At 40.1% G+C, this 15,823-nt stretch overlaps 1 protein-coding gene across 13 annotated transcripts in view; it reads left to right on the top strand.

Annotated features, from left to right (window-relative positions):
* Celf2 (CUGBP Elav-like family member 2) overlaps positions 1–15,823 on the top strand; it is a 496,258-nt gene that overhangs the window by 309,849 nt on the left and 170,586 nt on the right. The gene's annotated exons all lie outside the window — the stretch shown is intronic.

Below are 15,823 nucleotides of genomic sequence, written 5' to 3' on the forward strand. Positions count from 1 at the left end.
ACTGTACTTATCCCGTCCGGAATTTTCTACATCCTGACTTCTATGCTACATCTAGTATTTGATTTTATAATATTAAATATCACTCTTGAGATGTTATAATATCCTTCTGTAGGTTATTCAGAATTTTTGAACAGAGGCCACCTCTGCTTTAGAGAGTACGTTATTCTGCTTGACTTAGTGTTATTCATCCATATAGCCAAGATTAATTAGGTAGAGATGTTACCAGGTAACACGGGCATTTTTTTTTTCTACAAATGCTACCTAATTTGAACACATGAATGTATATATGTGTCCATATGACTTATATGAATGAGTATGTGCCTGTGTACCTGTGTATTTATACACATGCACATGTTTGAAAAATAGGGAATCTGATGACACTATCACATTTCTAATAAATTCAGGGAAAAAATGTTGTTAGTATGGTAAAAAATAAATAAATAAGAAAAATATAGTGAGAAAGAAGATATGCTTTGAATGTATAATATGATCTCAGAATAGAGTAATGATATAAGAACATTTTTGACCATTGGTGATACTAGAGCTTGCTGTAGGTTGGCTTTCCAGAGGCGACTAGAATATACTCTTTCAGGAATTTTAAAAACGTCATAGATTAAAATGAGTTAGAAGTGTTCTGTTTAAAATTCTTAGTAGCTCTTCTGAGATCGCTTCCCTGCTCTAAGTACTCTCAATGGAAGACTCATTCTTTGGGAGTTGGATGCTTGTCCCCAGAGAGTGGAGGCAGAGATGGGGTGCTTTAGAACATGAGTGTTCAAGCCAGAGGGTCCCGTGTTCATTCCTGGTTCTCTCCCTATGTAGGGTGGCCCTGAGACTTGTATTTCCTAGACTTAGTTTCCCTGTCTGTAAAATGACCTGAATAATACTTACCTAACAGGAATATAGGAAATATTAAATAGGTTAATAGGTGTTAAGCACTTGCCCAGAGGCCTAGCATTCAGTAAGCATTAAATAAATATTTGCTCTCATTTCATCATAATTTGTAAGACACATTAGGTTCTAGAAAGTAACCTCCTGGCCTTTTTCAATAGTAATTTTTCTCTGTATCTCAAAAAGTGTGTAAACTTTTTAAAAAAAAATAGAATTATTCATAGTCTTTCAGTTATTCAGAATCTTAAGATTTTGAACCAAACTTCAAATGCCTTTCCTTGTAATATATTCCCACAGAAGGGTATAAATTTACAGATGCATTATTTAGTAATTCATAATGCGTATGCCCACCAATATATGCTCAATTTAAGATGGTAAAAATAATTTGAACAATTTGTCAATTACACCCTGAAAAGATGAGGGTAGGGGAAACCGACTTAGATGATAGACAAATCTTAATTGGGGAATACTTTAAATCGAATTAATTACTTAAACACAAATTTAAAAACCCAAATGTTCTTTCTTGTACATTAAAATAATAATAATTTGAATAAAATTAGCCAACTGTGGAACTATACTAAAAAAGAAGATCATAATTCCCTTTAAAGGGGCCTTGAAATTTTTTTTTTTAATTTTTAGTTGTAGGTGGACACAATACCTTTATTTATTTATTTTTATGTGGTGCTGAGGATCCAACCCAGTGCCTTGTACATGTGCAAGTGCTCTGCCACTGAGCCACAACCCCAGCCTGGCCTCAAAATATCGATTATAGAGATCTTACTTCCTAGCAGCTATTTCTTAGAACGGTCTACACATTAAATATGAGATGGTTTCCAAAAAAACTAAGACACACGAATGGAATTACCTTGGTCATCAGTCTTGGGCTCGAGTCCCAGAGGGGACCTGACCCTGGGGGATGGCCTTTCCTGGTCATTGTTGTTGTGGCTGTCAGCCATCCAGGCCTAACTTTCAGCTGAAGCACAGAAACTTCTACAGATAACATCTCCATGATGGTCCTTTGTCTCCCTTTAGAAACTCCCCCCAACTCCCCATACACACACACACACACACACACACACACACACACACACACATTATGTTTATATACCAAGAGCTTATAATGTGCAAGATCTTGAGTGCTGAGTGCTCTGGTGGTAACCAAAATGAACCTAACCTTGAAAGAATTTATAATCAAACAGAAAGGATTAGCCTGAAGACATGCTGCCAAATTTCTGTCATAAAAAATATTTGAGCAGGTGTCGTGAGCTGCTCTTGTTTAATGTATTTCAAACCTTATTTTCCTTAAGGAAGCCAAGATACGAAAATGAATGGCCTGTGTTCAATGGGAGACCTTCTCCCGAGTGTGTTAAACAGAGCAGTGTTCTCCCTCCTCAACAATTTATAATGATTTAAGGTGGAACCTTGGGTGCTGTGACTGAAAAAGGCCATAAATTATCAAGTCTAAGAGGGAAAGTTAGTACTTGCCATTTAACTTGAGCCTGAAACATATTGAAGGCATTAAGTGCAATGGTATGTGACTGAACTGATGGGCGCTAATATGTAATTACTGTTTTTTACAGTATGGTTATAGTGATTATATTCTATTTATTCGATTTTCCTTTGGAAAGTACAATATAATGTAATTATAATTAATAACTGCAAAGATAGGCTCAATTACTTAAGTCATGAAAATGAATTACCATCATCATATTGAGAATTTTTCAACCACCCTGTATGTAAGAGAATGACTGTAGAAATTGTAATGCTTCTAGAATATTACTTGTAAGGAAACTGAAATGAATAAGCCAAGGAGTTGGTGCCAACATGAGTAGTTTTAAATAATGAAAAACAAATACCAGAATCTTGTCGCTTGCTACTGTCTTTAAATCCTGTCATATATTTTAAGAATCATTCACATTTTAGCTACAAATTAAAATTTGTGAGTTACAAAGTTACATTTCAAGAGTCTGTCTTTGCAAAAGGCAGTTTAAAACTGTATTAAAAAATGAGAAATCTGTTCAAATTAGTATTATTTTTGAACACTTGATCTGCTTTTTAAGGAATGTTTTAAAATGATTAGAAAACCTTGCATTAATATTAATAGTATTGTGTGTTAAATGGGGCCGTATTCATGTTTTCTTATAAATATTTCAGCTATTTGGGGGATGATTTCATGCAAATTGTATGATTTTCGTGTGGAAGTGAAACCTACATGGGAAGCAGTTATTATCCCCCTGTGCAATTAATATGCACATTTCCCATTGTTGGTCTAGTAACTCCTATAGATAAAGCCAATGAAACCTATAACCCTTTCCTATTTTCTGCCCCATTCTAAATTTGCTTTGTCCTAATTCTAAATTCTGGTTCTGCAGATAGCTGGATTTTGCCCCTCTGTTCCCTGCACCCTAAAGTAGGATTCACCGTTCAATTTTGTTTTATTCACCAAGTACCCCCGAGCCCCATCTACCTGTTCCTCAGCAAACCTCCACCCCCATGCACCTCTAGTTGATTCACTTCTTGTTGTCTCCGCCACTAACAGTCTAGACTAACTACCTTTAGTTTCTCATTTGTGTTATTTTCTGGGAGGTTAAAGTCAGAAACATTCTCTTGGGATGTCACCTAAGTTAAAAAAACTGGGCATTTCTAGTTTTTGAGGGGTATTAAGCCGAGTCATAGCTTTTGGAAAACTGCCTCACTGCTAAATCAGTTCATCAGAAATACATAACATTAACTAAACTTGCCTTCAAAGAAATCTAGTAAGCACATTTTTATTCTCCCCTAGTTATAAGCACCCAAAAGTTTGGCAGTTCTTTGTTTGTGTCAGGTGCTGGGAATTAAAGAGGCACTTTACTACTGAACTACATCCCAGCCCTTTTGTTTTTTTATTTTGAGACAGAGTCGGGTTAAGTTGCTTAGGGCCTCACTAAGTGGCTGAGGCTGGCCTCAAACTTGTGGTTCTTCTGCCTCAGCCTCCCCAGCTGTTGGGAATACAGGTGTGTGCTACCACACCTGGCTCAAAAGTACAGGAATTTTTGTAGATGTCATCTTTTGATGTTGAAGTGGCCCATTTCAGTGATCTGATATGCTTCTCTCTGAAGTACTGTGGGCATAGACTAATCTCCAGCCTGTGCAGCGTTGGGCCTCCTTTTGCCTCTTTTTGTTGATTGTATTGGTTTGGGTGAGATTCACTGTATTTCAGCATGTATTTTTAATCATGAAAAATTTTTCTGTTGTATTAAAAAATGTTCAAAATACTCAGTTCCACTTGTTTTGTCACCTATAAATTTAGATCTTTGAGACTTCGTATTCTCATGTTGTTAAAATTTTAATTTTCTGAAATAATGCCCATCACTTATTCACATTAAAAACGGAGCTGTTAACTTTATGGAGTTTTCATTCATTCACAGGCTGATTCTATGCATGTTCATCCAGTACAAACTAAACACTCACCATGTGCCAGGTACTGTGCAAGCTCTGGGGCTGAAAGTCTGCACACATGACCCCTTTGGCAGTAACCTTGGTCTAAGTCATGAGTGGACCTAGGGTGCTTGGCATGGTGCTTCCTAACCTGGGCTAGAGCTGAGGGATGGAGTAGAAGAGTTCCCACAGGAGTGTTTCAAAGTTAACTAGGATTTGGCCAAATGAATGGATCCAGAGGGGCAGCCTACACTGGAGAACAATGGAAAGGTGAGTTTGGCACATTCAGGGATCAGTGGGTAGACCACTATGTCTGGAGCAGGGACTTTAGAATTCACCACCAGCTAGCTCCCAAAAGGCCTTGATCATTCTGAAGAGTGTGATTAAAGGAGCTGGAGAAAGAGGCAGATTTATATTCTTAAAAGATTCCTCTGGGAGCCAAGTGGAAGATGAACTAGTGTGATCTGGACTGGACAACCCTGGGGAGGTTCCTCAGGCCCTTTGCACTGACTTTGAAAAGCAGAGTAATTCATCATTGATGTGCCTTGGTAAATGAAGTTGAGGATTCAAGGAACTGTTAGACCTGGTGCCTGCTCTCAAGACATTTAAAGTCTATTTGGGAAGAAAGAAAAGAACATTCGCGTGTAGTACAGAGTGTTTTAATAGCTTGCAGAGTATTTACATATACAATACCTCTTTTGATTCTGTCATAGAATAACTGATATTTTATAAATGAAAGATTCTGTCACTCTGTAAGTACTAGAGATATCATTCCAAACAAGGTCTTTGGACTTCTAGGCCTAAGATCTTGCTAACACCACAAGCGATAGACACAATACTGTCCTGCTTGTTAAATAATAACAGCAAAACTAGGTAACAGGGTAAGGTAAAAGTAGGTAAGGTCGTATAAAGTGTGATTTATTCATTGGATGGTTCTCATAGACAAGAACTGTAAGGTGAGTTTGGCAAGAATTGAGTACTCTCCATGTTTTGGATGATAATTTGTTTTTTAATGGCGTAGGAAGCTACTTCCAGGGTGAGGGAATGAATGGGACCTGTGCAGGGCCAACAATCGGGTTTAAGATGTTGTGCCCTGGGGTTCTTGGAGGGGAAGTAGGAAAAGAACTGGAGTTATAGTGGGGGCCCATGGTGAAGAATTTTACAATTAAGATCAAGAGCATACGGGGCGTCCTAAAAAGAGGTAACCACAGGACATGAGAAATATAGTTAAGGGGGGAAAAAAACTGAACCCTTCAGTGGCCTGGAATGGATGTGCAGGTGAGATGTGAGGTCAGAGCTGAGGTGTGCCCTCCCTTCTGTGCCCCTTGTTCTTCCTTTTTTCCTCTTGTCCTTTATGTGCCCCTAGTTGCCACTCTTTCATGCCTCATCCCTTCCATATTGGAGAGGGTCAAGATGTTTTCCCTTAGCCCACCAATTGCTATCTTGTTTATGTCACCTCTCCATGATCTTTACGTGCAATTCAATGAAATATGTTGTATTCTTTAATCACCATGATGCCAGCATGTTCATGTTGAAAATTGACAAACCTTTGAAAGGCTAGTCTTGTCGAAAAACACACTTGCTTCTCTTCAGGACCTAAGGACTCTACCGTGGTAGCTAAGAAATCCCTCTGCTTTTCAGTTCACATTATGTGTTGGTTGGGCTCACTTAGCCCTCAACCAGAGAGTTCTTGCCATTTTGGACTTCTGTCTGTATCAGCCTTTAGGACGTCTGCATTTCAAATGACTTTTCACTTGAGATGAATTTGTTGGACTTTTCCATATGTTCATGCCATCTTGTCTCTTCTTATTTCTAAACTCTTGCCTACTTCCCATCCTTGACTCGAGGTCCCCATGTAGTTTTGCATGCCCTGCAATATTTTTATGCTGTTCATTCCATTTCAGAATCCCTATCAGAGGTCCCAGTCTCAGTCCAGGCTTCCCATTAACCTTTTAAGGGCTCCCCCAAACATTGACAGTAGGCAGTCTCGAGGCATATTTTTGCATATATTGTCATCTTTTTATGAAAATGCATTTCTCTTCAAAGCTATACCTGACTTTTTTGAAAAGAAATTTCAGAGTGGTGAATGTCTTTACCTTATTCCTAAAAAAAAAAAAAGGAAAACTACTCAATAAAATGCACACACACACTTGCAGGAGAGAGAGAGCTCTTTAAATAATACAATATATCCGTAGCACTGCCATATGTCAATGGCATCACTCTGCAGACAGAGAAAGCTACTCGGGGCATTTCTGCAGTTAAAGATTTGCTGCATGTTAAATTTTTCTTTTCATTTTCAGGTTCACTCTCTGGGCTTCTGGTTGGTACATTTAATATGGACATTATCTAGTGAAAATGCCACATTTCATAATGTTGGAACAAAGTTTCACAGTAATTGCCTCTGAAAGACATTTGCAGCTCTGCATTTACAACTCGATAGCTGACTAATTTGTGGCAAGGGCAGAAAAGCAGTGAGTAAGAGAAGAAAAAATTCTCTCTCGTACCCATAATGACTTACGTAGTTGGGCAGTTAGGCAAAATATACAAATTGTAGTTTGATGTATTAATAGATTTAGCCATGAGATATAAAGCCACATGGACTGTCACTCGATTGGGTCAAAGCACAGTGCTACATATGAAATGCTCCCTGTTTGCATCTGTATAATGGACAGTACATAGTTTCTAGTAGAATTAAAGTGCTTATTTATCTTTGCTGTCCCAGACGCCTGCATTGGCTTGATCCAGAGAAAGCAGATTACAAAATGTTTAATGAAGGAAAGAAATTTCAGGTACAGATTCACAGAAACATGGACCGTATTTATTTACTTTTAAAAAAAGTACCCCCAGTGAAGCCCTGATTGAGAAGTGGGGAATTGAAAAATCCACTAAGCACCAATACTCTCCTGTTTATTTCTGTGTTGTAGGCAAGGCAGCTTAATAGAATTTGAATATAACTAAATCCAGCCACTTAGCGTAGCTGTCTGCCTCCCTATAATGCAATAGCCAAAGGTAATCTGCTTGTTATGCACTTTCCTTTATGATCCCAGCAAGTCCCACATTCTGGAAGCAAATGTTGTATTTACCATAATCCATGAAAGGAAAAAGCCTGGGCTAAAAATACAGAACTGACAAATGTAAAACACTGCTGCTTGCTCAAGTTTTGTAATTGCTCCATAAATGAGACTCCGGCATCTGTGTGGCAGAGATACTTTTATGTATCATTGAAAGAGCTGGCTGAGCTTCAGATGGGCTTGCAGGGGCACCAGGATTCATGAGCATCTCTCAAAGATATTTTCTGCTGACCAAGCAAATAATAACCGGTTGTATGTAGGACTCCCACATTTGAAAACATGATTGCCTGGTGAGTGATTATGTTTAATATGAGAATCGAGTTGGCACAGAACCAATTGGGGGAGGTGGAGAGATTGAAGGGGTACAACTAACTGCTCTGGGAAATCTATATTCTCAAGTCAGCTACTGAAGGAGGGTGGGGGTACAGAAGGCAGGAAGAAGAGAACGGAAGTGAGCTGTGGGGTGACTGCAGAGAGAAGATCATAAACAGTGAACTCCCTTCGACCTGAATGTGAAACAACCACGAGTAAACCAAATGGGCTTTAGAAAATCAGCCGGCCCTCTCTAGTAGATGACAAGCTACTTGATTAATTTTTCTTCTTTTCACCATCGTGATCAACATAGTTAAGCTTTATTTAGCATTTGGGTTGCTTGAGACCATGTTAAGCTATGTAGCTTCCTTTTAAAGTATGGATTTTATATACTGCATGTTTACTTGGTATGAGAAACAATTATTATTATACATTTTCCCACTTGCCAGATATTACTTTAAAATGAGAGAGCATTTTGACACTACCTATACTCTTTCCAAATGCTATTAAACCTGTGAATTTCCTCATTTAATCTTCACAACACCCCAGAGAGAGAGACCTCACTGCTCATTCCAGACCTGAGGGATCTGAGACGCTAAGTAATTTGCCCAGGATTAGAGAGTAAGAAAGCTGCAGAGCTTGGATTTGAACTTGGGTCTGGATAACATCAAAACTTTTCCCTCATTTCTGTTCATGGCACTTTATAGATACCTGTTGTAGTATTTTATAGAGACTCATTTTCATGAATGAATGACTAAATGAATTATTTGAATAGGAGTATTTTATATACATTTATATGAAATTTTCCAAAAGGACCCAAAGTATAATTAATCAAGCTTCTTACTAGCATTGTTTTAGAGACCCAACCATATCTTTACACCTATGCTGAAAAAATAAAATGGATAGAATAATACGCATAGCTATGTTTCAGGTCTGAATAATCACAACTCTCATAATCAAAAAGGGAGGAAACGTTTTTGTTGCCATCTAACAAACTTTCTTTCCCCTTATCCTGTGTGCAGCCTGTGTGTCTTCTGATTCATTTCTTGGCTGGTCAAATGGTGTTGCAGAGCAGATTGGAGAGGAGTGTTGCTGGATCACTAAACCACATGCCATGATTCCCTCACGGCCGTGTGCTCACGAGCTCTATCTGAATTGTTGCTATCCACATTCCTGAATAATGAAATCTTTCTTATCATCTGCAAAGCCCTTTCAGGGATCTTTCCCTCCGAGGCCAGAGATGACTTGCCTCCTCATGTCATTAGATAACTCATCTTCCGCTTACAACCTGCAGCCACGTCCCTAAGCATGCCCATCCACCGTGGTGTAGCGCTATCTTTCCCTGGGCTCCCTGAGACCCTCAGGTGGAAAACAAGGCAGTACAGCAGCCAGCCTGAGGAACCCCCCCCCCCTCCGCCATGGCACATAGTGACAGATGATATCAGAGCCACGTGCTAGGTGAAAGAAGAGGACGGAGCTGAGGGGGCACCTTGGCTGTCCAAACTGATACTCAATTTGCAGGGTGCCTTGATAAAAATCCTCAGAAATCATTAGATAGCACCAGTGCTTCAGGTAGGGGAGATGCCCATGTCCTGTTGATCTATCTGGTCTCTCCCCCTCTCTGTGTGTGCCAGGTGCTCTACTTAGGTACCAAGACACGCGGGATGATGACCACAGGAGCGAGAAGGACATGACAAATTCAAGAGAAACTATTACTTGGGATTTCTGGGTTTTTATCTCATGAAGGATGGTGCTTTGGGGACAGGAATCACAGCTTTTCATTTGCCCTGGCCGTGAACTTGCAGGGAAACTCTGACGAGGCCAGCGGTAGTGGCGTGAACAGAGAACTAGTGGCTGGACACGGCAAAAAGGGTGGATTATGGTTAGTTTCTAAATGTTGTGAGAACTCTTGTAATTAAGATTGTGGATTCAGAGGTAGGAGTAATTAAAAACCATCGCTGCTTCCTTCCTTTTTTGTTTCTCTTACTATGATGAGCCCCAAGAGCTTCTGTAGTCATTAAAAAATAAAATGCTTGTGCAAAGCTTGTCCCCATAAGCCTTTTTGAGTGTGACTTCTATGAATATCAACCAGGAGGCCTTTGTTCACTGGGGCAAGCCTGTTAAAATGAGTGGGCTGTGTCTCATAATCACACGGCGGTATACGTGAGGCACGTGAGCTTCCCTTGTTTTGAATGTAGAATATAAGTTATATAAACATACAATCACTGTTTGCCAATTTTGTTAGGAAGATGTTCTAATTATTATCTCCATGGCATAGAGAAGATTGTACGACTACGTCACTTGAAAAGCCATTCTTGTGAACACCTGTCCTCAGGGGTGTAAAACTGCCAAGCAGAGCCTTGTCTGGGCTCCTGTAGCAGGAGCTCTGGTGTGGTGGCAGCAAAGAGGCATCTCTGTCCTGGAACGAGCCACAGGGTAGAGTGAGGATGGCCTGAAGGTGTCAAGGAAATAGTAGACAGATGTTAAGAGAGGTTTTGCATAGGAAGCACCAGAGCACCATCAGAGCTACCAAAAGAAGTACTTGCACTTGTTTATTTGCATAAGTTGAATAGCTATACAAGTGCCACCTATAGGATGAGGACTTAGGCAAATCCAGGAGCCCCTTACTCATTAAACTATGTGTACATTGAGTTCTCTTATATTAAAATTGATGAGAATAAGCTGGGCACAGTTGCACATGCCTGTAATCCTGTTGGCTCTGGAGGCTGAGGCAGGAGGATTATAAGTTTGAGACCAGCCTCAGCAATTTAGTAAAGCCCTAAGCAACTTAGGGAGACCCTATCTTAAACAATAAAAAGGGCTGGGGTGTAGTTCAGTGGTAGAAGGCCCCTGGACTCAATCCCCAGTACCAAAAAAAAAAAAAAAAAAAAAAAAAGGTATTCCACTCATACTGAAATTGAGATTTTTAGCAACAAGAACCCTAAACTGTGTTGCATTATTACATTGTTCATTGTTGAGATTTTGCCAGAGGTGGCCCTTGCTTTCGTTTACACAGTATAGAATTGAGGAATTGCTTCTGCTGACTGGTCTAAAATATTAGGCCAAGTGTAAATATTAGAAGTGAATTTTGCCTAATATGCTGCTTTCTCCTATCTTTAACCAATAGAAATGCAGGGCTGTAAATAATTGAAGTAGACACCCATCCAGCTTTAGAGACGTATATGAATTTTAATAGAAGTCAAGGGCAGTTTGATACTCTGCTGGCAAAGCAATCCACCCTTTTATATCTTGGGTCAGAATAACATTCTGTCCTTGCTCCTTCTTAAGATGCTGGATTTCCTAAAATGACCATCTTTATTTAAATTAAGGACCCATTTAGAGTGGCTTTAATAATGTATGGTTTCATACATAAGTGGCTTCATAATTTATTTTACCATTATTCTTCTCTGTCGGTTGTGAATGTTTTTGTTAATTAAAGAAACAAACAACAAAGAGCAGGGTCTTCCTCCAGCCAGCCAAGCTAGTCGCCCTTGTTATGAATTTTTGTCTTACAAACAAACGAACGCACCTAAAACTAGGCTGTCAGTAATGGCCAGTTAATGAATTAAAAATGGCCTCAGTCAACCTCTTTGCTCTGGTTTCACAGGGGAACTGCCTCCCCGCTGGAACCGTTTATCATGTGTTAACCCATTTAGAAGAGTCACCTTCTCCTGACTGAGGGAGGACCAGTCCCTGCCATCCACACCTAAATTACTGATATGCATATGAAGCAGATCCCCTGCCTTCACCAGCTGATGGAATTTTATTTCCCCACCCGGCTCAATCCACAGCTCTTTAGGTTTATTTCATTCTAGGTGAAATTCCTGAAAATCACTGTAAACACAGTGCACATGACCCTGAGCTACTTGGCCAGAGGTGGCAGGGCTTCCAGAAGCAATGTCTGAAATAAACCCTGAGGCTTTGCACTTTCCGAGCATGGCCTTAGGACACATCTGGTGTTCCTATTATTTCTAAATCTGCCCAAGCTCTGCTCTCGCCTACTTTCTTTGGCTCCCGGTGTTCCCAGCGTGTGAAGGTGGACCACTGCCAGGTTGTCCGTGGAGATCTCCATTCTTTGGGTTGCTAATGAAACCTGTGGTGGAAGCCTCCAAAACAAGCTGATCTCAAAAGTGCGCTTGTGTCATTATGGGCACATAATTAGGAAGTTACCTCATCCTCTGGCATTCTCCCTGACTCGAATTTCCTCCATCCACAGGTATTCATTCATTCAGGGATATGCCGGTCAGCTGATTTCCGAAAAATCCTAACGCTTTTCTGCTGTTAAATGTATTCCTGATACTATGGATTCAGTAAAGCTCACACAGTTAAAATTTCCCAGGGGGAAATGTGGTTTCCAAAATTGATACCATATGACCTTGGGAGGGGGATTAAAATTGCTTTTGTAGCCATTTGGATTGTTGTTTTTAATATTTCCGTGTCACCCTGTTCTTGATGAGCGTTCAGGTTTCAGCAAGGGTAAATGTTTCTGTTTGATTGTTGTGTAAGTCCTTCAAAGTAGTTTTGTCTTCCCTCAATCAGTCCTATGGGGAGAAAAAAGATAGTGATTTTTCAAGGAAAACATGAGGCTAAAGGCAGGAACTCGGGGATCACACTCTTCTGTGCTTTGTGATCTTTATTGTTTGGCATGGTTCCTGACTCTGTCACTCCAGCATGGCAAGTGTGATCATTGTTAGATGATTGGGTACCCAGCATCCAGAATCCCAGAGGAACTTAATGTCTTACTATATTTCTTTCCACCTTGTTTCAGAAAGGCTCCTTTAGTAGCATTTTAATAATGCCATGGAGTCCTCTTCATTCTGTTTAATTACCTTTATAAAACTTAGACTTTAAGTTGGCATGTTTTCTAAAAACAACATTTCCAAAGTGAAAGTGTTGCTTTACCAACAGTGGACAGACAGAACTGGCCTCCTGCTTTTGGATCGGCAGAATGCACACTGCCTCTTGCATAGTCAGACCTCTCTGCGTTAAAGAGCAAGAAGAAAGCAAAAACCGGCTGTTTGTTTTCAGCTTTCACTTTTGACCTCACTCTTGAAGCTCTGCCACACTTAAATTATAATCTCCTATTTATTTCCCACGTGTATAACTCCCTTCTCTTCGAGGAGTCTATTTAGCAAATATTGTCAATTCAGGAAAATTATGATTGCAATTTTAGTTGCCCCAGTTTAGAGCTGTCATTTTAACTCTGAAGAACTATAGCAATATGCTTTGTGTCATTATTAGAAATAAGAGTAATCCTTTCCGTAATTTAAAAATACCAACCCTAATAACTGCAAGTGACTTTTCAGTTTCGAAATTGGACTCCCAACACCTTTTGGGACTGATGCGAGATCATGAAAAGTTTTAACAGGAGCAAAAGTAAACAAAGGGTAGTGTTAGTGAATAGAAAGTTCCAGAAAGGAGGAGAGCAGTTGTCGTCAGTTGGAGTCATTTGTAAGAGAGGCATGCCTTTCATAACCTTTGTTTCCATGATCGCAGATGCTTCCTCACCCAGCTTGTAGTAGTAACAGCATTAGGCTTTCATTTACATCTGAAAGTTTTCAACCTTAAATCCCACCATCCAACTGGAGTTATTGAATCTAAAGTTTTTGTCTATTCCTGGATATTCCCTAGATACAGATTGCCGCTTTGACCCTATTAAAGAATCACATGGCTGGTGCCCTGTATCTTGAGAGTGCTTGACTTCTTTTTCCTTCCATGTCTTTTGTATGAGTGGGATGACAGGAAAAGACACTCAGGAGTTAAGTGATGATATCGGAGGCCTTTGTTATCGTTTTTGTCAATAGAGTTTGGTCCGTTTGTTTTAGATTGTTTCATTTTGCTCTGAAACAAGACTGTATTCCTTGAAGTTGAGTGAGGTGGATAGGATCCTGAGCTCTGCAGTCTCCTATCAGCTCAGACCTCCTGCAGACATACCAGTCCTGTACACCAGGGGACCCTGGGCCACACATAGCCTCAAACCACAGTTTAGAACCTCATGGCTTGGCCACAAGAGAATCAAAAGATTATCATAACCTTAAATGAAAAGGACTAAGGCAGCTTCTTCGGGACCAAACCTTAACAAATATCCCTGGGTCTTCGCATCTCCTGATGAACCAAGTTGAGTACGAATGCACAGAGATTAGGGTGCCTCGGAAACTAAAAATGAGAACATTCAGTTTAAACAATCCATCCTTGTCCTCCACCTCCTCCCCGAATCTCTGTTACTGCTGGATCTTATAAACATGGGGGAAGCACCCACTCAGGGAGTGGGAGGCAGCCCCAGCACAATCTGCAAGAGCCACATGGAGTTACTTGGGGAGCTTTCAAAGAGAAAAAGAAACAATTAGTGGGCAGCAAGAATTTGCTGTTTCTTCAAAGGTTACACTGACAATTCCTGTCCAGCACCCTGGCCTAGTTAAACCCTAGACCTTGGGTTGGACTGCCATAGTTTTCCTTCTGAACAGTGGAGTTGGGTGAAAGGAGCCAGGGTGGCAGAGGCAAAGGGCTTGAGCAGCCTGACATCTCTAGCATGGAGCTGCAGCAAAGATAATTGCCTCCTCCCAGGAAAACATGCTCATGTAGTCACTTCCAAACGTCAGATGGAAAAGACCATTTATAGCACCTTTTTCAAGATCTCAAATGTGAGGTTGTACAAGCTACTAAACAATGAAAAATTAAGGACAGTGACAATGTGTTGTCATTGTGTCCTGAACCCAGTGCCTGGCACACAGTAGGTTCTCAGTTAAACAGTTGTTAAATAAATAAAGGAAAAAGGCAATGGACTGGACTAAATAATAGTGGAGGTTATATCAAGGTCAAGGTAGCAGCAGTAACTGTTCAGGAGAAGCTCAGATATATTATATATATATCTTTTATCCTTATGGAAAGACTTTGATTTACAGAATTATCACTCTTCTAACTTAACTGTTCTTAACTTTATCACCCTTTTAACTTTATCTGAGGATGCTAAAAAGATGTTCTTGAGTAGAACATAAAAAATCTGCCCTAATTCCTCCTCATTGGGATCATCTGTTTTTCCTTCAGTTTCTTGTTGTAGAATCTTCTGTGAAGTGTGCCATCACTCCCAGTTCTGTGACTTCACAGTTGTCACTCTCCCTGACCCACTGAAATTTCAGTGGTAGATGTTTGGCTCTAGACTAGTCCAGGGTGGTTCTGGATACTGGCAATCCAATTAGATTTATCCAGCAATGTAGAGTGGAGTAGAAGGTGTGGGTTACATCAGTCCAAGTACCACAAGGACCTTCTCAGAATGTCACAGTTTGGCATGGTCAGACTTAGTAGAGGCCTTACCTTCCAGAAACTAAAACAGGTTCCCTGAGCTAGGCATGGTGGCACACCTATAATCTCAGTTGCTTGGGAGGCTGAGTAGGAGGATTTTAAATTCACTCAAGCCTAGGCAATTTGAAGGCCAGTGCCTTATGCATTAGGTACCTGGGCCTCTTCAGTCTGGGCAATTTAGTAAGATCTTGTCTCAAAGTAAAATTTTAAAAAGGGCCATGGATGTAGCTCAGTGACAGAGCATTCAGCTAGCATGAGTAGGACCCATGGGTAAGGCCCTAGGTTCAATCCCCGGCACTGCGGAAAAGGGAAAAACAAAAGAGAACTTGGGCCACAATATAAGAAAAATTTCTGCTTATGTCTGGGTAAAGAAAGGCATTTCTGGATGTCAGCCACAACGTCATTCAGAGCCATGAGTGCCTAATTTTCCCAAGAAACGAGCAATTAATTTTTTTTTTTTCTTGTTCAGGTTGACCCACCAAATCTAAGCTATTCTAGAGGGGTCTCTCCTCTCTCTTAAATATAGATAGGTGTATACTTAATTTTTAATATTCTCTTCCAGGGTTTTTTTTTGACAGGTTATACATATGCTAATAGAAAATAGGCTTATTATTTGAAGCACAGAGCTGCTTGTCACCGAAGCTTCATTAACACCGTTATCACCGCCTGACATTTATCTTATAATTTTCTAGAGCTGACTGTTGTGTCTCCATGGAAACCCAAATTGCAATTGAAACAAGTATGATAATAAAGGCATCCACCAAGATTGACAGCAAGCAAAGCCTGGTTACATTTGTTTATAGTTCCTTCAGTAGCTACAGCTAGAGACAGAATAT

Source organism: Marmota flaviventris, chromosome 12 (assembly GCF_047511675.1).
Source record: "Marmota flaviventris isolate mMarFla1 chromosome 12, mMarFla1.hap1, whole genome shotgun sequence".
NCBI classification, from domain to species: domain Eukaryota; kingdom Metazoa; phylum Chordata; class Mammalia; order Rodentia; family Sciuridae; genus Marmota; species Marmota flaviventris.